Raw genomic sequence first — 22702 nt, 5'->3', positions numbered from 1 at the left:
GTGTGAGTGTGTGTGGTGCTGGGATTGAACCCAGGGCTTTGTGCATATGAGGCCAACTGAGCTATATCTCCAGACCTCATGTCTATAAGTTTTGACAAATGCATACAATCATGTCAGCACCACCATAATCAGGATATAGACTCCCTAAAAAATTTCCTCATTTCCTTTTTTAAATTATTTATTTGTTTGGTACCAGGGATTGAACTCCGAGGCACTCGACCACTGAGCCATATCCCCAGCCCTATTTTGTATTTTATTTAGAGAAAGGGTCTCACTGAGTTGCTTAGTACCTCACTTTTGCTGAGGCTGGCTTTGAACTCTCGATCCTCCTGCCTCAGCCTCCTGAGCCACTGGGATTACAGTCATGTGCCACTCACTGTACCTGGATCCTCATTTCCTTTTGTCCTTAGCTCCTGGAATCTTGCTTTCTATTTTAGTAGTTTATTACTTTTATCTCTAAGTAGTATTCCATTGTATGGATGCACTAGAGTTTATTTATTCATCCACCAGTTGAACATTTGGGTTGTTTCCAGTTTGGGATGATTATGAATAAAGCTACTATAAACATCTGTGAACAAGTTTTTGTGCAAACATAAGTTTTCAAGTGAAGATCTAGGAGGGAAGTGCTGGGTCACATGGTAAGTATGTTGACTTTCTAAGCAACTGCCATATTGTTTTCTTATTCTATGTTTCCTAGATTTTTATTTCTTTTGTTCTTTCTTTTGCTTCAAATTTCTTTCTCAAGGATGTGAGTTTGGTCTCCTCATTGAAGTTCATCCTAGTGAGGGCATAGGGCACACCACAATGCTGCAGGCACCAAGTGCCAGGAAGGACACCTCAGTGACAGGACTTGGGAGATGAGGGATCAAGATGATACTAAAAAGTTTTCCTAAGTAAGATCCCAAAGGGGTCATAGGAGGCAGAAGAGAAAAACGGAAAACTTAAGAAAGGAGAGTAAAAGAAGGGGAAGAAAAGAAATGAAAACATAATGTTGCATAAATGGGGCGTGGTGAGTGCTACCCTGGAACACCATGATGTAATGGTGGCCTAGAAAGAGCATGGGGCCTTGAGGACAGTAGGTAGAGAGAGGTGGGCCTGGAACCTCTAATGCTGATCCTGAAAGTCTGTGGCACCAAGATTTAGTTTGAATTAGAAAGGTGAGCCATTGTCAGCTACAGAAAAAGGTGACTGTTATGGGGGAAGGGTTTGGGGAAAGGAGACAGGCTGGAGATAGAGCTGGCAGTGAGACTGAGGTGGGAGTCTTGCTGCCAGACTCCTGGTGCTCTCAAAGGAAGGACAAATGGGTGGGATGGGAGAAATGTAGTGGGGATTCAAAAAATATTTGATGAATTGACTATAATTAATTAAGGTGTTTGATATTTTGAGTAGGTTGCAAGAAATGGAGACAGAACAATATGGAAAGATGAATAAATTGGGAAGGAAAAATAGTTCTGAAAACTAAGGGTCTAGAGTAAGGAGAGGACTTGGCAAGAGGATAGACAATTGACTAGTCAGAAAATTCTATACAGAACTATATAAACCTAATAGAGAAATTGTTTTGAGAATAAGCATAGGAACTAGCAAAGAGCCAGGGTGACCTGAGTTCTCCAGTTCTAGTACCTGCTGTCTGTCTGGCTGATACCTGAGCTTGTCTCAGGAACCCTGAGGCTAGACAGCCAAACCCTGAGGCTAGACAGCTAGACAGAGAAGCAAGGAAAGTTCCTAAGGGAATTTAATTTTTAAAAATTTTTATATGTATTTTTGGTTGTGGATGGGCTTTATTTTATTCATTTATTTATATGTGGTGCGGAGACTCGAACCCAGTGCTTCACACATGCTGGGCAAGTACGTTAACACTGAGCCACAACTCCAGCCCAGAATTTAAATTTTGAATGGGGATGATGAGGGGTTGATTAAATGACTCTGAAGAACTTTTCCAGCCTTGAGATCTTGTCATTCTAGTGTACATATGGGTGGAGTGTCATATTTCCAAAATAAGTTTCCTTTTAATTTGGAGAAATATCCTAAGATCTTCAATGGGAAAGAACACAAAGACTGTTAGGTAATCCAAGTCCAGACAATTGCCATTAGACTCTGGAGGTGTTTAGTTTAGGAGAGAATGGAATTCCTTTCCTCTACAGAACTTGTGGAATTATTTGGTTGCCAAGGATCCAATAGCCTTGTAATGAAGTAAGGTTGTTACATGGTGTAGGACAAGAAAAAAAAAATCTGTTACCTAGACAAATGTCTCCTCCTTTTAGACAATATGAATTTTGTCCACAACTTTAACATTGCGTTAACTATGACTTCAGTCCTTCCCTCACGAGAAAGATCATCACAGTCCTGGGAAACCACGGAGTTGAGATACTTCATAAGAAAATGGGGTAGTGTGAGAAATGACATAATACAGGTGCACTATTTAAGTAACATTTATTAGGAACCTACTAAGTGCTGGAAGCTATTAGACATTGGGGATGTAAATTGAACAGACCAAGTCCCTGCCCTCAAGGAGCTTCCTAAATTTGGTAGGAGCCTGTGGGAGAAAGTTTTATCCCAAAATGGATCCATTGCCACTGGGAACAAGGAAGGCTTAAGAGAGGAGTGACGATTGTCACACTCACCCTTTGTTCCCCACATGGGAACAGAAAGATTTTTGTTTATTTGTATTTGTGTTTTTGTACTGGGCATTGAACCCAGGGGTGCTCTACCACTGAGCTACATCCCCAGTTCTTTTTATTTTTTATTTTGAGACAGGATCTTGCTAAGTTGCTGAGGCTGGGAGATAGGATCTTGCTAAGTTGCTCAAGCTGGGGTTGAATTTGAGATCCTCCTGCCTTAGCCTCCGAAGTCGTTGTGGTTATAGGCATGCACCACCATGAATGGCTTGGAAGGAGTTTTAAAAATCATACACCTGAAAACATTATTTCCTTGCTTAAGTCTCACCCATGGCTTCCTTTTGCTTTTCTGATAAAGATAAAATTGAATTCACATGACCTCTGGAGCCCTGCAGGATCTGACCTCATCCTCTAGTCAAAGCAGGACACTCTGCAATCCAGAGTGGCCTTCTTTGAGTTTCTTAAACCTGTCTCCCCTCCTTTGGCTTTAGTATCTTGGTACTTGCTATTCCCTTGGTCTGTAACACATGCCCTCCCATCAGACCCATTTTCCCCTAAGCATCCCCACCTCCAACCTGCTTTGCCCAGGTAAGCCCGCATATCCTGCAGATCTCAGCCCCAGTATGAATTCCTCAATGTTCCTGACCATTTCCTTCTCCCTGCAAGCAACATGTACTCTCATAGCAACACGTATCTACACTTTCTTCCCTTTTTCCTCAAACATTAAGCAAATGAACACAAAACCTAACATAAAATAGTACATTGTGATAAATGCTTTGAAGAAAAAAATATAGTTTATCATAACATTTCAATGAGGACATTGTGTGTGTGTGTGTGTGTGTGTCTCACTGTTCATACAAATAAGTGCCTGGAATTGTTTGCTGAATAAATTAATGAAGAAAAATTATGAGTAAGTTTTCCCCAGTTGGAGGAGAAAGTAAAGAGAATTCTAGAAAAAAAATGATACATGCAAAGCTACAGAAGCATGACAGGACAATGGGTAATTATCAAATGACTAGAAATAAAGGCAAAGAGGGACTGGCCTCTTCCCAATAAGATTGAAGCTGTAGGCAGGATCCCATTCGTAACCTTGGATTTCTTCCTAGTTGGGAGTAGGGGTAGGTGTGGAAATCAAAGGTTTAAAATCAAGGGAGTGTGAGTGTTATATTCAGATTACGCTTTAGAAAGATAATTGTTTCTTCATCTATAGCTTTGGCTATGTCATGTCTAAACTTCTAAATTCTCAAGTAGAGAAGCCTTAACTTATTCATTCAGATTTGCCACTAAGTTAATCAAAGTCACTTTGTTAAAGTAAGAAATACAGAAAGTGCTACATATATACTTGGAACATTTTATTCTAAATGCTCAGCTACTTACTAATTTTTGAGTAGAGGACAAGGGTCTTTCCTTAAGGGTGGAGTCCTGGATTCTTGAAAAACTGCATCCATATCCAATGTCTATGGATTTCAGATTCAACTTCTTTAAAATAGAACGGGAAACTTCAGCATAGACTTCATTGTTAGTTTTTTTTTCCCATTTTTTTCACATGATAGTGTAACAATTAAGAGCTAGTACAGTTTTGCTGGCTGCAGCAGCACATGCCTGTAATCCCGGCGGCTTGGGAAGCTGAGACAGGAGGATCATGTGTTCAAAGCCAACCTCAGCAACTTAGTGAGTCATTAAGCAACTCAGTGAGACCCTGTCTCTAAATAAAATACAAAAAAGGACTGGGGATTTGGCTCAGTGGTTAAGTGTCCCTGGGTTCAATCCCCACTACAAAAAAACAAAAACAAAAACAAAAAAACAACAATCTCTTGAGCCAGACTGCCCTGGTTCAAATCGAGCATGCACCATCTAACATGAGCAAGGTGCTTAGCTTCTCTGGGCCTCAATTTCCTCAGTACCCATGTCAGAGAGTTACTGTGAGGATCAAATAAGTATTTTATGTAAAGGTTTAATGTGGTGACTGACACATACTAAACCTTCAATAAATGATAACTGGTTTCCAGTTATCCCCACCCAATCAACAGCATTTTAAAAAGATATTTACCTTTACTAAGTTTTCCCAGAGCATTTGGTGTTTGTAAGAACAATAATTCTCCTTCTTTTTGCACTATTGGCTTACATCATATTTAATTAAATTATGTAAACACAGTAACTACTGCCATGGAAATATAAACATTTTGGAATCATGACAATGACTTATACTAGCTGGGCAGAAGAATGTGGCCATGCAACGTATGGCCTACAGCCAGGAACATTCTGGGTGCTGTGGCCCCTGATGAGTATGTGTTACTGTAGGAATAAATTCCAGCTAGCCCAGTAGGTTGGTACAGAAAGAGGACAGCATTCACCCCTGGATGACAACCTGTATCCCTCCAGCTTCCTCTCTCTCTTGCTCCTACTACAGCTATGCTTGAATCTCATGAACTCCCAGGCACAGACCAGGTTTTTAATTCTCCCTGAGCACCAAAAAAGAGAATGTTCCCTTAAGTAACTTAATAATAATAATACTAACTTGTAAAATAAGTATAAGGAAGTTCAATAAACTTCTGATTTTCCCACGGTGACTATTTTGGTGCTTTTTAAATTTGTTTCAAGAATTTTCTAAGGAGATGTTAATGGGAGTTCACTTTGCTTTGCCGATGCCCCAAGTATGTGTTTACCTGTTGAATAATCCAGCACCGCCTTAGACTCTTGTATGTTTTTGCCATCTTCTCAGCCTACTCCCAGAAGTACCTCCTTTCCTGGTGAACCTACATCTCAAGATCCATCACTTTGAACTTATCTCTTGTTAATATCTTCTACACCATTTCTTTACAGACTTGTCCTTACACAGAACCTGTCAGATAAACCCCCAAACATGGCATGTATTAAATTCGAGGAAACTTAGCAAGGGTGACCAATAGGTAGTTGGAAAAAAAATCTGAAACTCAGGAGACAAAGTAAAAGATGGTAAAAAGACTTAGAAATCTTCAATGAGTAAGTTGGATTTGATCCTTTGCAAGTAAGTCACATCTCCAAAGAAAGGCACATAGAGAGGGAGGAGCAATGGCTGAGCTGAGAACATGGCACCACTGTATGAGGGTCATGGCGTGGGAGCTGCGGATGAAAGAGGGAACATCCACATGCAAGGAGGCCTAAGCCCAAAGAAGGAGAGCTGCAAGAAGGAGTGGGTACTGGTACCCAATGTAACAAAGAGGGAGGCAAGGTGAGGCAATGCCTGGCACCTAGTAGATGCTCAATGCACATTTGTTAACTGATTGGTTGATTAGGACTGAAACAGTCAAATCATTGGTGAGCTTGGTGCTTACTTTGGGGTTTCCTAGAAGCAGAAGCTGAGACAAGGATTCCTTTATTGGGTAGATAAAAGAATAGTGGGGAGTGATTTGTGGGTAAGGGATATGAAACAAGGAGAGGTGGAACAGCCAATCAAGGGTGAATCCAGTCACCAACAACTGTGGACAGTTGAGCTTAATCCCATTGGAAGAGTTCTGGAGTGTTTTGTGCAGAGCATTCACCTCATGGTTACCCTCTGGAGGGCTGAGGGAGGTGGGTTATTTATATAACAATTTTTTTTTCAGGTCATTGGTTGAGGGCTGCTGAGGGAAGGCATTAATTCACTGACATTTCCCGTCACCTGCTTGGGCAGCAAAGATGATCCTGGCTGTAAGAGAAAGCCCTCGGGCAAATAGATGCAGGTACTAATGGCTGGAAGTCTGGTGTTCACTGAAGTAGTAAGGGCAGGGCGGCGACAGCACCCATAACACTTAGTAGTCGCAGTTTCAACAGCAAAGGCTGGAGTGCTATGGATTGATAGTAAATTGGAAATAGGAAGTGGGAGGAAATGAGCGAAGACGATTCTCTCAAGATGCTTGGTTGAAAGAGGATTAGAGAAATGTCAATAGGCTAACTTTGTATAAGGTGGGAAAGAAGGGCAAGGTGTGATGGGAGATCATAGCCTCTCCGTGGTGTTCATTGAGGGAGTTCACAATTCCCAATTTTTTTAAAAAATATTTTTTTAGTTGTAGATGGACACAATACCTTTATTTTATTTGTTTTATTATTTATTATTGTTATTTTTTTAATGTGGTGCCAGGATCGAACCTAGTGCCTCACGCATGCTAGGCAAGTGCTCTACCACTGAGACACAATCCCGGTCCAATTCCCAATTTTTTGTTAGGGTGAGAAGTAGTCTTACTTCAGTCTCCTTGGATCAGCATCTGTGGCTTCCTTTGCCAGACTTTGGGTCCTGGGTTCCCCAGCCGATGTTCAGTTGGCCATTGCCAGCCTCACACACCAGCAATTCCAAGTCTGAAGGGGCAGAGGCAGAGGTCCAGAGCAGACTGGGGCGGGCATGGAGCACAGTACTAGATGCTGAACCCTGGGGGAGCCATAGGTCAGAAGAGACCTGCTTCTACGGGGTCTTTCTCCAGTGGTTCCTCGCATTCCCAGCTTGTCCCTCTCATGTCAGCAAATCTCAAGAATTGGTTTGGTTTGGGCACAACAGGAACAACCCCAAAGAAATCTTCTTGTCACCTTCCACTAAAGTGTGGCTCTTTATTTGATTGATATTCGTCTATCTTTTGGCTAAAGCATAAGCTCATGAAGACAGGGACTGTATTCATTTTAGCACTATCCCTAGTGCCTAGTACCTAGTCAGTATTCACTAAATGTTTGTGTAATGTAGGAAAAACAAAACAAGTAATGCTGTCTATTGATGGTGCTTAAACCAAGAAAAAGTAAAGCTGATTTTTTTTTTTTTTTTTTGGTAGTGGTGGTCTTGGGTCTTGAACCCAGGGCCTCACACATTCCAGGCAAATGGAATTTGTACCACGGAGCTACATCCTCAGCCCTAAAGCTGGGATTTTTATCCACCTGGAAGTGGACCATCTCTGAAACTGATCTAAGCTTAAGGGTCTTTTACTTACATGGATTCCATTCAAGACCCTGGGAAGGGCCTTAACAATATTTTTACGTGGTCACACATGTGTCCTGTGACACCTGGCAATGGAACAGAAACAAGGCTTAAAAATGGATGGTTTCAGAAACTTGTCATCACACATGTAAAATTGTCAGTGGAAATTTTGGTTCTTACTAATGCCTGGTCAAAATGAAACCTCACCTATCTGGAAGATGTTTTTTATGCAGTGTATAGAACTATAAATGTAGCATATATATTTTTTCTTTTTTAAAGGGACTCACATGAAATAGAATTTTTAAAAATTTCTATGTATATAGGGCACAAACCTATAGCAATATTTCTAATAACGAATGCATTTTACACATATCTAATTACTAACATTGCCAAAAATCACATAAAACTTATAATATGTTGCTCTAATTAGGACACCAGTAATAAATCAGTAAGTGTCAATGAAGTTCAAGAGTATTTAGAAAAACTTGAAATGCCCTGAAATATTACAACTCCCATATGAGCAAAATCTGCTAGAGATTTCCCCAAATTTCATATAATCCTAAGAAGTAAGGAGATTTGAAGTTGAAAGAAACATCTCAAAACTAAAAATAATAAACACATTTTGGTCAATAGTGGTACAGAAAGGACTGAATTTCTATTTTCTTTGTAGAAAATGATACTTCAAAATTATTGTTCATATGAAGAGTCAGAATCTGCATCCCCCCAAATGTAGTAAATAAACATTTAGAGGCATATCAGACAATTATTTTTAAAAATGTTATTAAAAAGTTTTTATGATGTTCCTCAACTTTAAAATTCTGTTAATTTGTTATGACATCATTTGTCATTCTAATAAATATTTGCTTTGAACCTAATTTTACATTTGTAATTTTGTTTGTTTCTTTTTTTTTTTTAAGGAGAATCCTTAAAGTTATAAATGCTCAATTTCAGATTCCACAAAATATGGATCAGCCCCATATCTTGCCTTTACCTTCCTAAAGGCTTTGTGTGGTCTTGAATATAAAGCAGCAGTATTTTCTTTCGAGTATCAGCTATAGACACTTGGTGCATGATTGGCATCCATATTGACATTTTTGATGTTTCCTGAAATCCTTTTTTGGTTTATAGAATAAGTTGAGTTTCCAGAATTCACAAGATGCTGAGGACCACTCCCTTCTGATTCACTTATTGGGGGTGGGGGGAGCTTGAGTTTTAATCTCACTAAGTCTTTTCATTCTAGAGTCCAAACCCCAGGGACAGATTCCTTCTTCCTTTGCCATATGGCTGCCTCTAGAATAGAGGCAGAGTTGAAGGGAAGAGAGTCATATGTGTGCAGAATTCTAATTTGATGACTCTTTGGGGGAGTGCTTCCTAATTGGTTCCAGTTGGGATATCTTGCAGAGCAATCTGGCAGAACTAAGAAAGGAGAAGTCATGATGAACAGTTGAAAGAAGTGGAGGAATTTAGCTTAGAGAAGAGATATTGCTGTTGGAGATCTATATCAGCAGCTCCTGCTCCAACAACATTGTATAACAAACCTACTCAAAACTCCATGCCATTAGGTGGTGAGTATCTATTTCTGAAGTGCAGAGGTATGTGGATCAGCTGAGATGCAGCTGATCTAGGCCAGGCTCAGTTGGGCTTGGCTCCAAACTGTGGGTTAGGTCCAGGTCTGCTCTGTGTCCTTTATTGTTTTGAACCAGCAGCTACCAGAAGCATACTCTTCTCATGGTGGAAGGTGGAAACCCAACAGACCAAGATCAACTTTGCATGCACATTTTGAGCCTCTACTTGCCTTATGTCTGCTAACATTCCATTGGTTGAAGAAGGTCACTGGCTAAGTCTAAAGTCAAGCAGTAGAAAAGTCACTCTATTCTGCTTTGAAGACAAAGCAATTCTTATGGGCCAGGCACATCAGTGGGGGCAGGGAAGATGGCAGTGGAAGAATAGAGGGAGTGGATGATTCATGAACAAATATCTAATATGCCACAAGAGCTGCCATATAAAACAAGCAGCAGCTTTCCTCACTTCTCAGTCACATCCTCAACTCCCTGCAGTCTGTCCTTGTTCCCTGCTCTTATCAAAACCACTGTCTTACTTCTTTTGCCTCATTATATCTAGAATCTGATTCCTCTTCTTCATTCTCACTGAACTGCTTGCTGAGATGGCTGCTACAGCCTGCTAACTGCTCTCCTTGTCTCTGGTCTCGTCATTTCCCAATTCATCATCCACAGAGCTGCCAACTATTATCAGTATCTCATCGGCATCCACATCATCATTATTGTTATCTATTTTGCATTACACTTTCTGGTTTATGCGCTGGCTCCTTCATTATATGAGAGCTCCTGGATGGCAGGAACTGTGGTAGGTGGTTGTGGTTTTTTTTTTTTTTTGGTCTTCGAATCTCCAGCATCTTGTACTGGGTCTGACACATAGTAAAACTTCAATAAGTTAATATGAAAAGAAAAGGCAAAGGAGGAAGATGGCATTCCAATTTAAGTCCGCATAACATTAAAGCTCATACTCTTTCTGCACTACTTTTGTATATCCTGAGTCACAGATGTGTGACTGATAAAAAGAAGGATAAAGCTCAAACCCTCCACTGCTGTACCAGTGGGCAAGCAGGTGACTAAATCTAACTAAAGATTTTTTTTTTCTACCATAATTGCAATAATCCTTCTTAATCCTAATTCTGCCCAAATGGAAAAGTTTAGAAGCCATAAAAAATTTTGAATGGCCATAACACATTAAATCTATGATATGATGCTCAAATGTATTCTTAGAGAAAACCATGCTTTTCTTTCTTTCTTCTTCTTCTTCTTCTTCTTTTTTTTTTTTTTTTTTTTTTTTGCTTTTACGGTTGGTAGAGATCAAAAACGGTTTTAACATTGTACTAGTGAAAGCTGTGGAATGAGACATTCACATACACTGCTGATCTGAGTGTAAATTGGTTCAACCTCCATGGAGGGCAATTTGGCAGTATCTATCAGCTCTTTATGTACTGACAGAAAGGTCTCCAATATACCTGTGTTGTAAGTGAAAAGGCAAGGTGCAGAAGCAGAGTACAGAGCTACCTTTTGTGGGCGTTGGGGAGGAAAACAAGCTACGCATGTCTGTTGTTACTGCTTAGACAAGCTCTGGAAATATATACAAGAAACTGAATAGCCCTTGCTTTTGAGGAGGACTGAGCTGGAGAACAAGGATGAAAGGAAACTTTGTAGTTCATTATATATTCTTTTCGTATTTTTAAAATTTTGTTCTATATATAATAGAATTGTTTAGATGCCAAAAACAATATCAAAAGATCAGCAACAAACTGGAGAACATTTGCCACATAATTTGACAAAAGGTTAATTTCTTTAATCTGCCAAGAGTTTATAAATCAGTTTTTAAAAATTAAGAGAGAGAGAGAGAAAAAAAAGGAATAAAAGCACTAGTTTCAGGAATAAATAAATACACATGGCCAATGGTCATGTGAAAAAAGTATTAAATTTTTATGTTATTAGAGAAAAGGAAAAACAGAAAGAATCCTTTGGAGATGAGTTGGACTCTATTATTAGATGTGTTTAAGTATAGAATAAATGTCTGATTATTAAGGTTGATGAGAAGTTTCTTTCAATTGTCCGGTAAAGGAAAGTACTGTGTCTGAAGGAACTAATTCCTTCCAATTTAGGAACCAAATGGAGTTGTGTTGATAAGGCCAAGCAGGCCAGCTTGAAGAAAGGAGGGAATGGAGAAGAATGGAAATTCACCCAGAAAAGCCAGAGACCTCAAAAATGAAAGGGAACTTGGAGCTCACTTTTTAAACCTCCCACCTAATACATCTCCACTTGGGACACGGTTTCTGATCTGTCACTTATCAACATGGAGCAAGTTTATTAATATAGCATTCATTCAGTCAATCAATATTTATGAGTCCCTTCTGTGTGTCAGGCACAGCCCTTTCTCGTGGAAACAGATATTAATCAATTTTTTTTTTCGAACAAATGTAAAATTGCAACTATGAAGGAGAATTATGCAGATTATGCTATGGACATCTAAGAGTAGGATATGACCTGGACAGGAATTTTAGGAAAGCTGAGTTGAGGAGGATGAGTAGGAGTTAGCTAAACCAGGGAAGGAAATACTTAGTAGGCAGAGGCAACAGCAGAGGCCTGATCTACATCAACTAAAGATTTATTCTCCTATAACCACAATAATCTTTACTAATCCTAATTCTTCTATAATAAAAAGGTCTAGAAGCCATAAAAATTTTATTGGCCACGAGCAGGTTGAATCTACAAAATGATGCTCGTCTTTGAAAAATTATATGTCAGGGATCATGACAAGGACTAGGATGGAAAAGATTGGGAACACGGATGAAAGTGAGATAGGTGGAGGGTGGAGGAGACATCTGACAAAGACAGGGTAGAGAATGGATTGCAGGGAGGTGCAAGCCATGTGCAGGTGAGTCAGGAAGCAGACTTGACAGAAGACAATGGTTGCTTAGATCAGGATAGCGAAGGTCAAGCAATCTGGACACAAGTGAGAGATGTTGAGGAAAGTGCAATAGACAAGACTCGATGATGGATTTGACCCCCAGTGACAAGAGAAGAAGGAATATGTCAATAACGTGTCTTAAGCTTTTGGCGTGCACAGCTGGGTAGATGATGGTACCGTTCACCAAGACAAGTAACAATGCAAGAGAACTAAATTTGGAAGGAAATATCAGAGTACAGTTTACAACATGCCAGATCTGAGATGCTTTTGAGAACATCAGTCAGTTGGCAGTGTTTATTTATGGAGCGTCTACAATACCGCTGTCAGTGGAATATATAGGTGTATTTATTGGCAAAAACGAAAAAGAAAATAAACAAAGATAAACACAATTCCCCCTCTTTGAGGCTCTTACTGTCCCACCATTCATTTGTCTATTTTCTTATTCCATCTCTTGTTGGGTCGATGGGATGATCCCATACTTTCCACTTATAGTCACTTGGCCTATTAATTTCTAAAGACTTATATTGCCACTCCACCAGCCTGTCCCATGACCACATCATGAACCTTCTCACTAAAACACATCAACCTCAAACTTTTCACCTTTAGGCTATGCCCTCCTATCCTTCCAACTCCTGCCATGGCTTGTATCCTCCTGTTTACTCTTCTAGTTCTTTCATTATTTCCAGACCCCTCTAGAAGGATTTCCTCCCTATCATGATCTAACACACAGCAGACACTCAGTAAATATTAGTTGACAGAATAACACCTCCACTTCTTTATCTCCCATGAATCCCCGGACCCAGTGCAGCCCAGGTTGACCTCCCCCACTCCACCTGAGCCCAGCTGCCTGGCTTCTAATTATCAAATCTCATGGATGCCTTCAGCTATCTCACCAGATCTTACATTGTTGCCTATTTCTTCCCTTTCAAACTCTATATTTCCTTGAATTATGCATTTTTTTATGACACTACATCTACTTTTTTTTTCCCCAAGGATCATCATCCTCGAGGATCGTGGTCAGCTTTCTTTATTCCTCTATCCATTTTCATAAACAACCCCATCCACTTTCTATGTTGTGAATCCCTAATTATCTATGTCCAGCTTAGAACTCTACCAAACTCCAAAAATTTGTTTCCAGCTGTTTCTACCAAGCACATAGTAGGTATTAATTTCTTGATTATTTGTTTTAACAAATGGGAGATAAAGAAGTGGAGGTGTTATTCTGTCAACTAATAATCTGATTAAAAGCATATAGTTATCATGTCCCCCAAAGACTTGTCCTGCTTTTCTTCCAACCCACTTCTCATTTTCTGTTCCCTGTTCTGATTAATGGTAACATCGCCTATCTGATCACCCATGACAAACATCCAGATATGATTTTTTTTCCTTAAATATGTTTGAATCTTTCTCTTCCTCATTGTCCCCACTACTACTATTTTAGTTCAGGCACTTACCAGATATTTGTTGGATTTCCCTTTCTCATTTTTATTATAGCTTGCCTTGATTATTTCAGTAGGTTTCTAAACTCATCTCCCTGACCGTTAATCTTGCTCCTCTCTTGATAGAGATTATATATATGTATTTGCAAAAAACCCATGCAATTCACCATTTCAATCATTTTTAAGTGTACATATCACTGATTTTTTTTAGTATATTTACAATGTTTATGGTTCAGCCCTCTCAATTCTCTAATTCCAGAACGTTTCCAACCCCCCCACCCCAACAAACCCTATGTTTCTGAATTCTCCCTGCATCCCCATTGCCTGGCAACCCCTCTTCATGGATTTGCCTATTCTGATTATTGCATACAAATAAAATCGTCTTTCTTTCACTTGGCATGTTTTTAAGTTTTACCACTATTGAAGCATGTTTTAGTACTTTCTTCTTTATAGCTAAGTAATATTCCATTATACAAATATACCACACTTTCTTTATCCATTCATCAGTTGATAAATAGTTGTTTTCACTTTTCAACTACTATGAATAATACTGCTGTTCACATAACTGTACAAGTTTTTGTGTGGACTTATGTTTTCAACTCTCTGTACACCTAGAAGTGAGTTGCTAGGTCACATTGTAACTAAGTTTAATATTTTGAAGAGGAGTAGCCAAATTATTTTCCATGGATGCTGTATCATTTTCATCATTCCCATAAGCCATGTACAAGATTCCAATTTCCCCACATTCTGGGCAGCACTTGTTTTTCCTGTTTTTGTTTTGTTTTTATATCTAGCCATTCTAGTAAATATGAAGTGGCATCTCATTGTGTGTGTGTGTGTGTGGTTTTTTTTAAGGAAGGAATTTTTTTAATACCTTTATTCTATTTATTCATTTGTATGTGGTGCTGAGGATCGAACCCAGGGCCTCACATGTGATAGGCAAGCGCTCTACCACTGAGCTATTGCCCCAGCCCCTCATTGTGGTTTTGATTTACATTCTCTAGTGACTATTGATGACCTTTCAATTTTTGACCATTTGTGTATCTTTGAATGAAGAGTCTTTAAAAAACTATCTCCTCATGTTGCTCCGGTGCTCAAAAGTTTACCCTATTTCCTAAGTAATAAAATAAACATGTCCTAGTGTGGGGCTTGGGTTGTGACTCACTGGTAGAGTGCTGGCCTAGTACATGTGAGGCGCTGGGTTTGATCCTCAGCACCACATAAAAATAAATAAATAAAGGTATTGTGTCCAACCATATATATATACACTATTTTTTTTTAAATGTCCTAGTGTGACACGGGAGGCACTTGGGGATCTGGTCTCAGCATTCTTGTTTGACATCTTCTGTCACTCCGCTCCCTACCTTCTGTGCGTTTGTCATTTTGAACTGAGGGGAGTAGGAGGTTTTCCTTTTGTTTCCTTTTTGTCACCCCAGTCTCCAACCATAGAGGATGCTCAACCCAAGTTAGGGAAATGCGTCATTCGACCAATGGAGTGATGAGGCGGGCTTCAAATGCCGTCTGCTTTTCCTTTCTCTAGTCTTTCTTGCCTTGCTTCTTGGCAGCGTTCACGCTATCCTAAGTGTCACTCATCAGGCCTGAACAGGTCTGTGTTCATGGCTCTTGCTTTTAGGCTTCCTGGCTGTGAGCCTTGTGCTCGCTCCTGTCCCCTTTGCTCTCCTGGGACTACAGTAGGCAGAGCTTCCAACCTGGGAGGAGGCAAGAGGGTGGAGGGATAGAGGCAGTTTGCTCTTGGGCCCCTTCCCTCTCCCTTCTTGACGGCAAAGGGCTGAAAAGTCAGCTTCTATTGTGATTAAGTTATAATTTAAGGCAGTGAACATGTGCTCTGCTGGCGGCTATAAAGATTCAAATCATAAAGTTTTACAGTGGAACGGTTTCTGTAAAAGCATCGTTAGGAAGTGGGAACCATGCCTTTAATTCTTATGACATATGGGACTGCCTGGTTTGTTTTGGTTGCAGTGGAGTTTAGGAGGGTGATGGGCTGACTAATTAAAGTCAGACCTTCTTCCTCTCCATAGTGCTGTGCCCCATCAGAGGACAGTGTCTAAGGTGGAACTTTCCTCCCCGTTTGTGTTCCTGTCTCAGCTTATCAGGGACAAGCCACTCTCGGAAATCAAGAGAAACCCTTCAATAGATAAACATTTTAGAATCTCTTCCAACTTAGTAGACTTTGTTTCTTGGGGAGTTTTTATCTTCCCCTGTCTGTTACTGGCCAGGGGCAAACTTAAAACAATGAATCAAGCCCACCTGGAAGATAATTTCTTTCAGAGATATTAGCAGAGGAGAGTGTGGCCCCTGGAACTATGTCAATGGAGAATGATGATGTCATGCTTATCTTAACCAACTTCCACTTAGCTTATTTGCCAGGTTAACTAACACTCCCTCTGTCCTGTGTAAAACATGTCAACCGATGCCCACAATGTACTCTTGGCTCTCGATTTTGCTGTTATACAGAATGGCCTCTCGCAGCTACCCTCACCAGGTATCTTGAATGTGCACCAGAACTTGACCATACTTGTTTCTAAGCCTCATTATGTCAGGAGTAATTGTTGTAATTGTTTAATTTCATTACATATTTTATAACTTCAGCAATATAAAATTGTAAAGATTTTTTTCCTGTGAAAGCGAAGTTGAAAATTCGAGTGAATGTCTAAGCACTAATTGCTCTTAGAAGAACTGTAAGACCAATGAAGGAGAAAATATCACGACAATCTAGGAATCTAAGTGTGATTGCTTTAAGTTCTTGTCCCACTAAAAACTAAAATTCTAGACAATGTATTATGGGTGTGATTTATGCAGGAAAGATCTGGAAAGCCAGTCAGCAGACACATGCCTTGGCTTTACATCAAAAAGCTGGAGAATGAATCTATATTCATGTATTTTAAGTTAAAATAAAATGTTCAAGGTAAGTATATATCTCTTTTTAATGATATTCTTCTTTATGGGACTTTTCGGATTAACTAACCAATTCATTGAACAATATGGTTTCTCTGTAATAGGATTTATCATTTATTGGGTGTCATTATTAAATGTATTAAATCTTTATGGAAAAAAAGTATTGCTATTCCCATTTTACAAGTAAGGAGATTGAGGCTTAGAGTGGCTAACCTTGTCCTAGTTCACACAGACACTATGGCCATCCCAGAAAAAGGAAAAGCTTAATGTGATATACATGAGCAAATGATATGGGGGAAGAGGTATTTATGTTTGATATGAAAAGTTATAATAAGTAGGACCTGATAGGGCTACTGAGACTATAAATTGATATCATCACTTTGGGGAAATGTAGCATTATCTTCATTTATTCAACCAATTAACTATCAGGTCATCTACTCTGGGGATAAAGCAATGAACAAGACAGATAAAACTCTCTGGCCTCATGCATCGTAGCTTACCTTCTTGTACCCCGATCATGTATATATTCTATGACTTAGCTGTTCCATTCTTATAAATATCCCCTAAAGGATTTCTTGGTCATGTACTCCAAGGTATGTGTATAAACGAATGTTCCCATCAGTGTTGTTCATCATGGCAATAAAACAAAACATGTAGATGATCCAAAGTTCCACTAACAGGGGATGGATAAAGAGATGGCAGCGTAGTAATATAATTGAATACTTTAAGGCAGTGAAAATGAAAGCACTATAGCCATATACGCAAAAAATCCTCTTAGAAATATTGTTTCTGGGGCTGGGGATGTGGCTCAAGTGGTAGCGCGCTCGCCTGGCATGCGTGCGGCCCGGGTTCGATCCTCAGCACCACATACAAACAAAGATGTGTCCACCAAAAAATAAATAAATAAATATATATATATAAAAAAAAGAAATATTGTTTCTTGGGGAGTTTTTATCTTCTGTCATCTCCTGTCAAGGCAAGAGGGTGGAGGGATAGAGGCAGTTTGCTCTTGGGCCCCTTCCCAAGAGCAGAAGAATACCTACAGACTTAGATATATACATTTATAAAGTTCCAAAAGAAGCAAAACTAAGCAACATATTGTGGAAGGACATAGAAATTGGGCAAGTTATGGAGGAAAGAAAGGACCTGGGGGAAGAGTCTGAGACAATGGTTAGGTGTGTGGGGTGGGAAGGTCAGGTTCCCGGATCTAGAAGGAGGACCTAAGAAGTGCCAACTGTGAGTGGGTCCTGTTCTGGTTCTTAAGTTGGATGGTGGTTCACAAAAGTCCATCTCTTTTCTATGCTTCATAACTTTCTGTAACTCACATGTAACATTTCATAAAAGCTTAATGTCTTGAAGAAGGAAATAAAATAGCAAAGTATAGAGCTTAAAGTCAAAGATCTTAATTTAAAGAAACTTGCTGGGGGCTGGGAAAAGCCAAATCTCCTGAAACAAGTAGGTGAGCTTGGTGGCTTGTTCCAGAATCCATGCCCTGGTTTTTCTTTTTACCCTTCACCTATGAGAGGATCGCCATGCCCTTGAATCCCTCTTTGCCTCACAGTGTTTAGTTTGAGGCTTCAGACACATTTCGAAGTCTGACACTGGGACCTTGTAGCTGCAAATGCTACTGGAAGGAAGCTAGGTGTAACTTGAAAAAGGTGTCGATGGGCTTGGAACCAACAGGTAGATGATATCATTGGGCCTCACGTTTCTGCCACAGCCTCGATTCAAGCTCTGTGTGTATGCATGTGTTTTGTGAGTATGCTTGTGTTTTGGGGGTAGATAGAATATGCCAACCAAACTTCATTAAGAAGTTTGCTCTGGCCTTGGCAAAAACAGCAGATGGCCTGAGCTGTATCTTTGACCCAGTCATATTGCTGGTCCAGATGCAACCAGGCATGACATAAGCAAGTATTGCCCAATATCTCGGCTTATTCGCTCACTTTAAAATTCCTCTATTCAGTAAATATTTACTGACAATCTACTATGCATTAGTCTTAAACCTAGATTTTAGGAATGCATTGGTGAATAAATGAACATGGTCCCTTTCTTCTAAGGTTTAGTTCAATTGGGAAAACAAGTCAACAAAAACTATTTACTGTTGCAAATTGGGACCAGTGCTATGAAATAAATGGCACAACTATCTAGAATAATAAGGTGGTCTCTGAAGAAATTCATTTAAATTAAAATCTGAGGTTAAAACCTGCAATGAACAAGGGAATGTTCAAAAAGAAGGAGCAGGTTATTTTAACAAGCCCAAGTCAATAAAGTGCTTGTTGCATTTGAAGAATAAGAAAAAAAACCCTGCCAGATATTGCTATGTAACAAACACATAAATGTACGTTGCATATAACAGTGGCTTTACTTCTCGCACATCTTTGTAGGTGGACTGTTCTAAGTCTAGCTTGGCCAGGCATCTCTGTCCTTGTAATAGGTTGAGCTCAAGTCTGATCCATGCAAATTCATTCTGCAGCTTGAGCTGCCTAGGGAGAGTTCTTTTCTCCAGGAGGGCCTGCCACACAAGCACATTTCAAGGCCATGGTTGGGTCACATATGCTAATATACCATTGACCACAATAATGATATAATTGAGCTAAAAGTCAAGGGGTGTACACTTTTCCATAAAAGTAGCCTGAGAAATAAATATTTTTGGATAATAATTAATCTGTCACTGTCCACCTCTTCCTGAATACACATATTCCTCCCACCTGCAAAATATACTCACCCATAATCCCAAGACTCCTTCAGATATTATCCAACCATGGTACCCATTTAAAGCCCAAGGTCTTGTAATCTCTGTGTGGATCTTGGTATAGTTTCTCTTGATCTGAAGACCTTAAGAACTTAAAAAAAAATCACTGTGTACCTCTTCAACATACAATGATAAATAGGTACAGGATAAAGGCAATAAACTACTCCATTCAAATGGAGGAAGAATTGGTGGCACATGGAATCATCAATCCATAGAAATTTAAAAATTCTGCAGAGCAAAGGTTGACAGGGCCCACCATTCCAAGGGTGGGAATGTTGACAGGTTTCACCTAGGTGGTAGGAATAATCTCCGATTAGGCTCTGATTCTGCTTCCGGGGAGTGGATATCCATCCATTATTCTGCATGCTCTTGGTTCAGTTCTCTGGGAGTCCTTCCTTTTTCATCCTCCATAGCCACTTCTGAAGAGGACATTAGATAACACACCTTTCTGTAGTTGAGCAGGTTTTTCAACCCACTATCTGCTTGTAGAAATTTGGGGACCCAGAAATCCTTTTACATCTTGAATGGTCTCAATCTCTTTTAGTTAGAACTGGCAGTGCTTTTGCCAATACAGCTCTCTTACAAACATTGTGGGTTTTCATGCATTAATACTAATCGATTCTATGTGTCACAAGCTATATCCACAATATTTTGCAAGATAGGATCCACTTAGACTTAACTCCTGATACTCTGGGCATGTCAGGCTTCTGTAAAGCCATGCTCTTAAGCTTTTTAGGAATTTCTCCAGCTGAAAGATGATTCCATCTTCTTCATTCAGAGCACAAAGACTTGATTTTGACTTTACCCTAAAACTACTATGTCTTTCTGGCAGCTTTTGATCTTTAGCCCCAGGATCAAGCTTAATTTGAAAATCTTTTACTGGAATGAAAAAGTTATTTTTCAACCCAGCAAATTCTGACTTCTGTATTCCCACTAATCCTGCTTGCAAACTAGCCAGTTCTTTTCTAAGTTCATCTCTTTCTTATTAGTGCCACATCAAACACAGCTAAAGGTAGCCAGTTTGTGCTTTCATTATTTAGTTTTAGATCTCCTCCAACTCTAGTAGTTCATAAGGAACATTGACCACCTTCCAGATTATTCTAGCTTAAACAAATAATGTACCACTAAATAATACAGTTTGCAATTATTCCAGTCTTTTATGCCAGCTTCCTTCCTGCCCACTGCCTAGTCACAAAGCCAATGTCACATAGTTTAGGTGTTGTTTTTGTTTTAACAGAACCTCACTACTTAAAGTGATTGCAAATGATGAAATCACCAAGGTGATTGTATAAAAAAGAGAAAATATAAGGGCACAGAGCCAAGCCCTGGAGAACTCTAAAATTTAAGACCTAGTAGAGGACAAGAAGAAAGGAGTCCAACAAGACAGATGGTTTAAAAAAAAAAGAGCAGAAGAGAAGAGTGTTTTAAGAAAGAACAAATGATGAACCATGTCCAATGGTACTGAAGACAAAGGACAGGGAAGGGTTTTCAGGATGTGACAATCTGGAAGTTATCTGGACTGATAACCTTTAGAGCCATTTTAGTGGAATTACAGGGCAAATTCAAATTCTCATGAATCAAAAAATTAATGGAAAATGAGAAAAGGGTAAACAGCAGATATAGGCAAAGGCTTGGAGATGTTTTGGCTATAAGGAGAGAAGAAAAATTGGATGGCAGGTGGAAAGGATATGGAGTCAAGTGAGAGATTTTTTTCTTATTAAATGGAAGACCCTAGGTTGTGTGTGTGCACTGACAGAAGCAATTCAGACAGAAAGACTGATTGTAGCAAAAGAGAGAGACAGTGATTAAAGAAGCAGGTTTAAAAGACAAGAAGAGGTAGGATCCAGAACACACATGGAGGGTTAGACTTCAACAGCAAGAAGGTCATTTTCTCCATTGTTAAGAGGAGAACAAAGAGAAGATGGATGTTAATTCAGAGATAGGAAAATATAAACAATGATAGCTAACACTCCAGGGTGCCTACTGTGTATCAAGCATTGTCCCAAATACTCTGCATTCAATACTTCAGCGCTCTGAGTTTGGTTTCATTTTATCCCTGTTTTACAGATAAGAAAACAGAGGCTTCAAGAGTTTAAGTAATTTTCCAAAGTTTTCTCAACTTTTTAAGGATCAGAACTGGGATTTAAGCAGCACCTGTCAGACCTTAAATCCACACTTTTAACTTCTATTCCAAAATGACCCAACTCCTTTTTCTTTTTTTTTTTTTTTTTTAAATGAAAGTTGGATTTTTTTTTTATTTTAATATTTATTTTTTAGTTATCGGCGGATACAACATCTTTGTTTGCATGTGGTGCTGAGGATCGAACCCGGGCCGCACGCATGCCCGGCGAGCGCGCTACCGCTTGAGCCACATCCCCAGACCCCAACTCCTTTTTCTATAGAGGAGTAATACCCACCCCTTCCCCCAAAAAGACAAAACTAAGAATACAGTGCATGCTGGCCAGGACTGGGTTAGGAGGAGTGGGGAGAGAGGGCTACAGTAATGATAGTGAAAGGAGGGAGAAAAATAAGATTAATACTAATACTGACCTGTTCCCCTTTAATATATGGTGCTGCATATTTTTCAAAGCATTTTTGCAGTTCTTCTCTCAGTGAGTAATGAATAGCTTAAATGGAGCTAGAAATCTTTCTACAGGAAGAAAAGGAGCTATTTTCTGATTGTCATGAGGTATTTGAGTTCCAGGGATCTGAAATGGGATTCTTCGCATTTGCCATGGGCATAGCCTATGGCTGATTCAAGCAAAGTGTTAAATGCACCCCTTTCTAGGGGATGAGTTCCATCTCCTTAAGGCCAGTTGGCTCCACTCTGCCCTGCTCCCTGCCAGAAAGCCAGCTTCCAAATACCTGCTCTTGATCAGAAAAAAAAAAAGACTGACTGGAAACCTGTGGAAGAACTATCCTCCACAGCACTATTTTAGAAAGAATCTCAACCCATAGAAGAAGAAGAGGCAGGGTATTATGCCCATTCCAGAAAATATACTGTTGGAGCCAGGTGTGGTGGTGCATGCCTATAATGCCAGTGACTCAGGAGGTTGAGGCGGGAGGATCAAAAGTTCAAGGCTAACCTTAGTAATTTAGCTAGGCCCTAAGAAACTTAATGAGACCCTGTCTCAAAATTAAAAAAAAAAACAAACGAAAAGGCTGGGGATGTAGCTTAGTGGTAGAACTCCCTGGGAAACACATTGCTGGGCGTGCTGATACAGGCCTGTAATCCCACCTTGGGTGGCTAAGGCAGGAAGATCACAAGTTTGAGTCCAGCCTGGACAACTTAGCAAAGACCCTGTTTCAAAATAAAAATTAAAAAGGGTTGGGGATATAACTCAGTAGTAAAGCACCACTGAGCTCAATCCCCAGTCAAACCAAAATAAATAAATAAATAAATGCACCTGTTATACTAACACATAACAATGCTTTGTGCTCAGTCACTGAGTGGATATTGAGCTGGTGTTGGGTTCCAGGTCCTGAGGTGACTGAAGGGGTTTAGAGATACATGAGGCTCTTCTGATATTGAAGAACTCCAGAGCTAGTGAGCCAGCAGACGGTTCTATCCTGAAAATGTAGA

At 39.7% G+C, this 22702-nt stretch overlaps 1 protein-coding gene across 2 annotated transcripts in view; it reads left to right on the top strand.

Moving 5' to 3' along the window:
- Rnf220 (ring finger protein 220) overlaps window positions 1-22702 on the top strand; it is a 214889-nt gene that overhangs the window by 39337 nt on the left and 152850 nt on the right. The window lies entirely within an intron of this gene.

This window comes from Marmota monax, unplaced genomic scaffold (assembly GCF_021218885.2).
Source record: "Marmota monax isolate L192 unplaced genomic scaffold, Marmota_monax_Labrador192_F-V1.1 WCK01_AAM20220418_F8-fsc00008, whole genome shotgun sequence".
NCBI classification, from domain to species: Eukaryota; Metazoa; Chordata; class Mammalia; order Rodentia; family Sciuridae; genus Marmota; species Marmota monax.
Note: the sequence above shows the minus strand (reverse complement) of the source record. Positions and strands in the feature narration are given on the sequence as shown.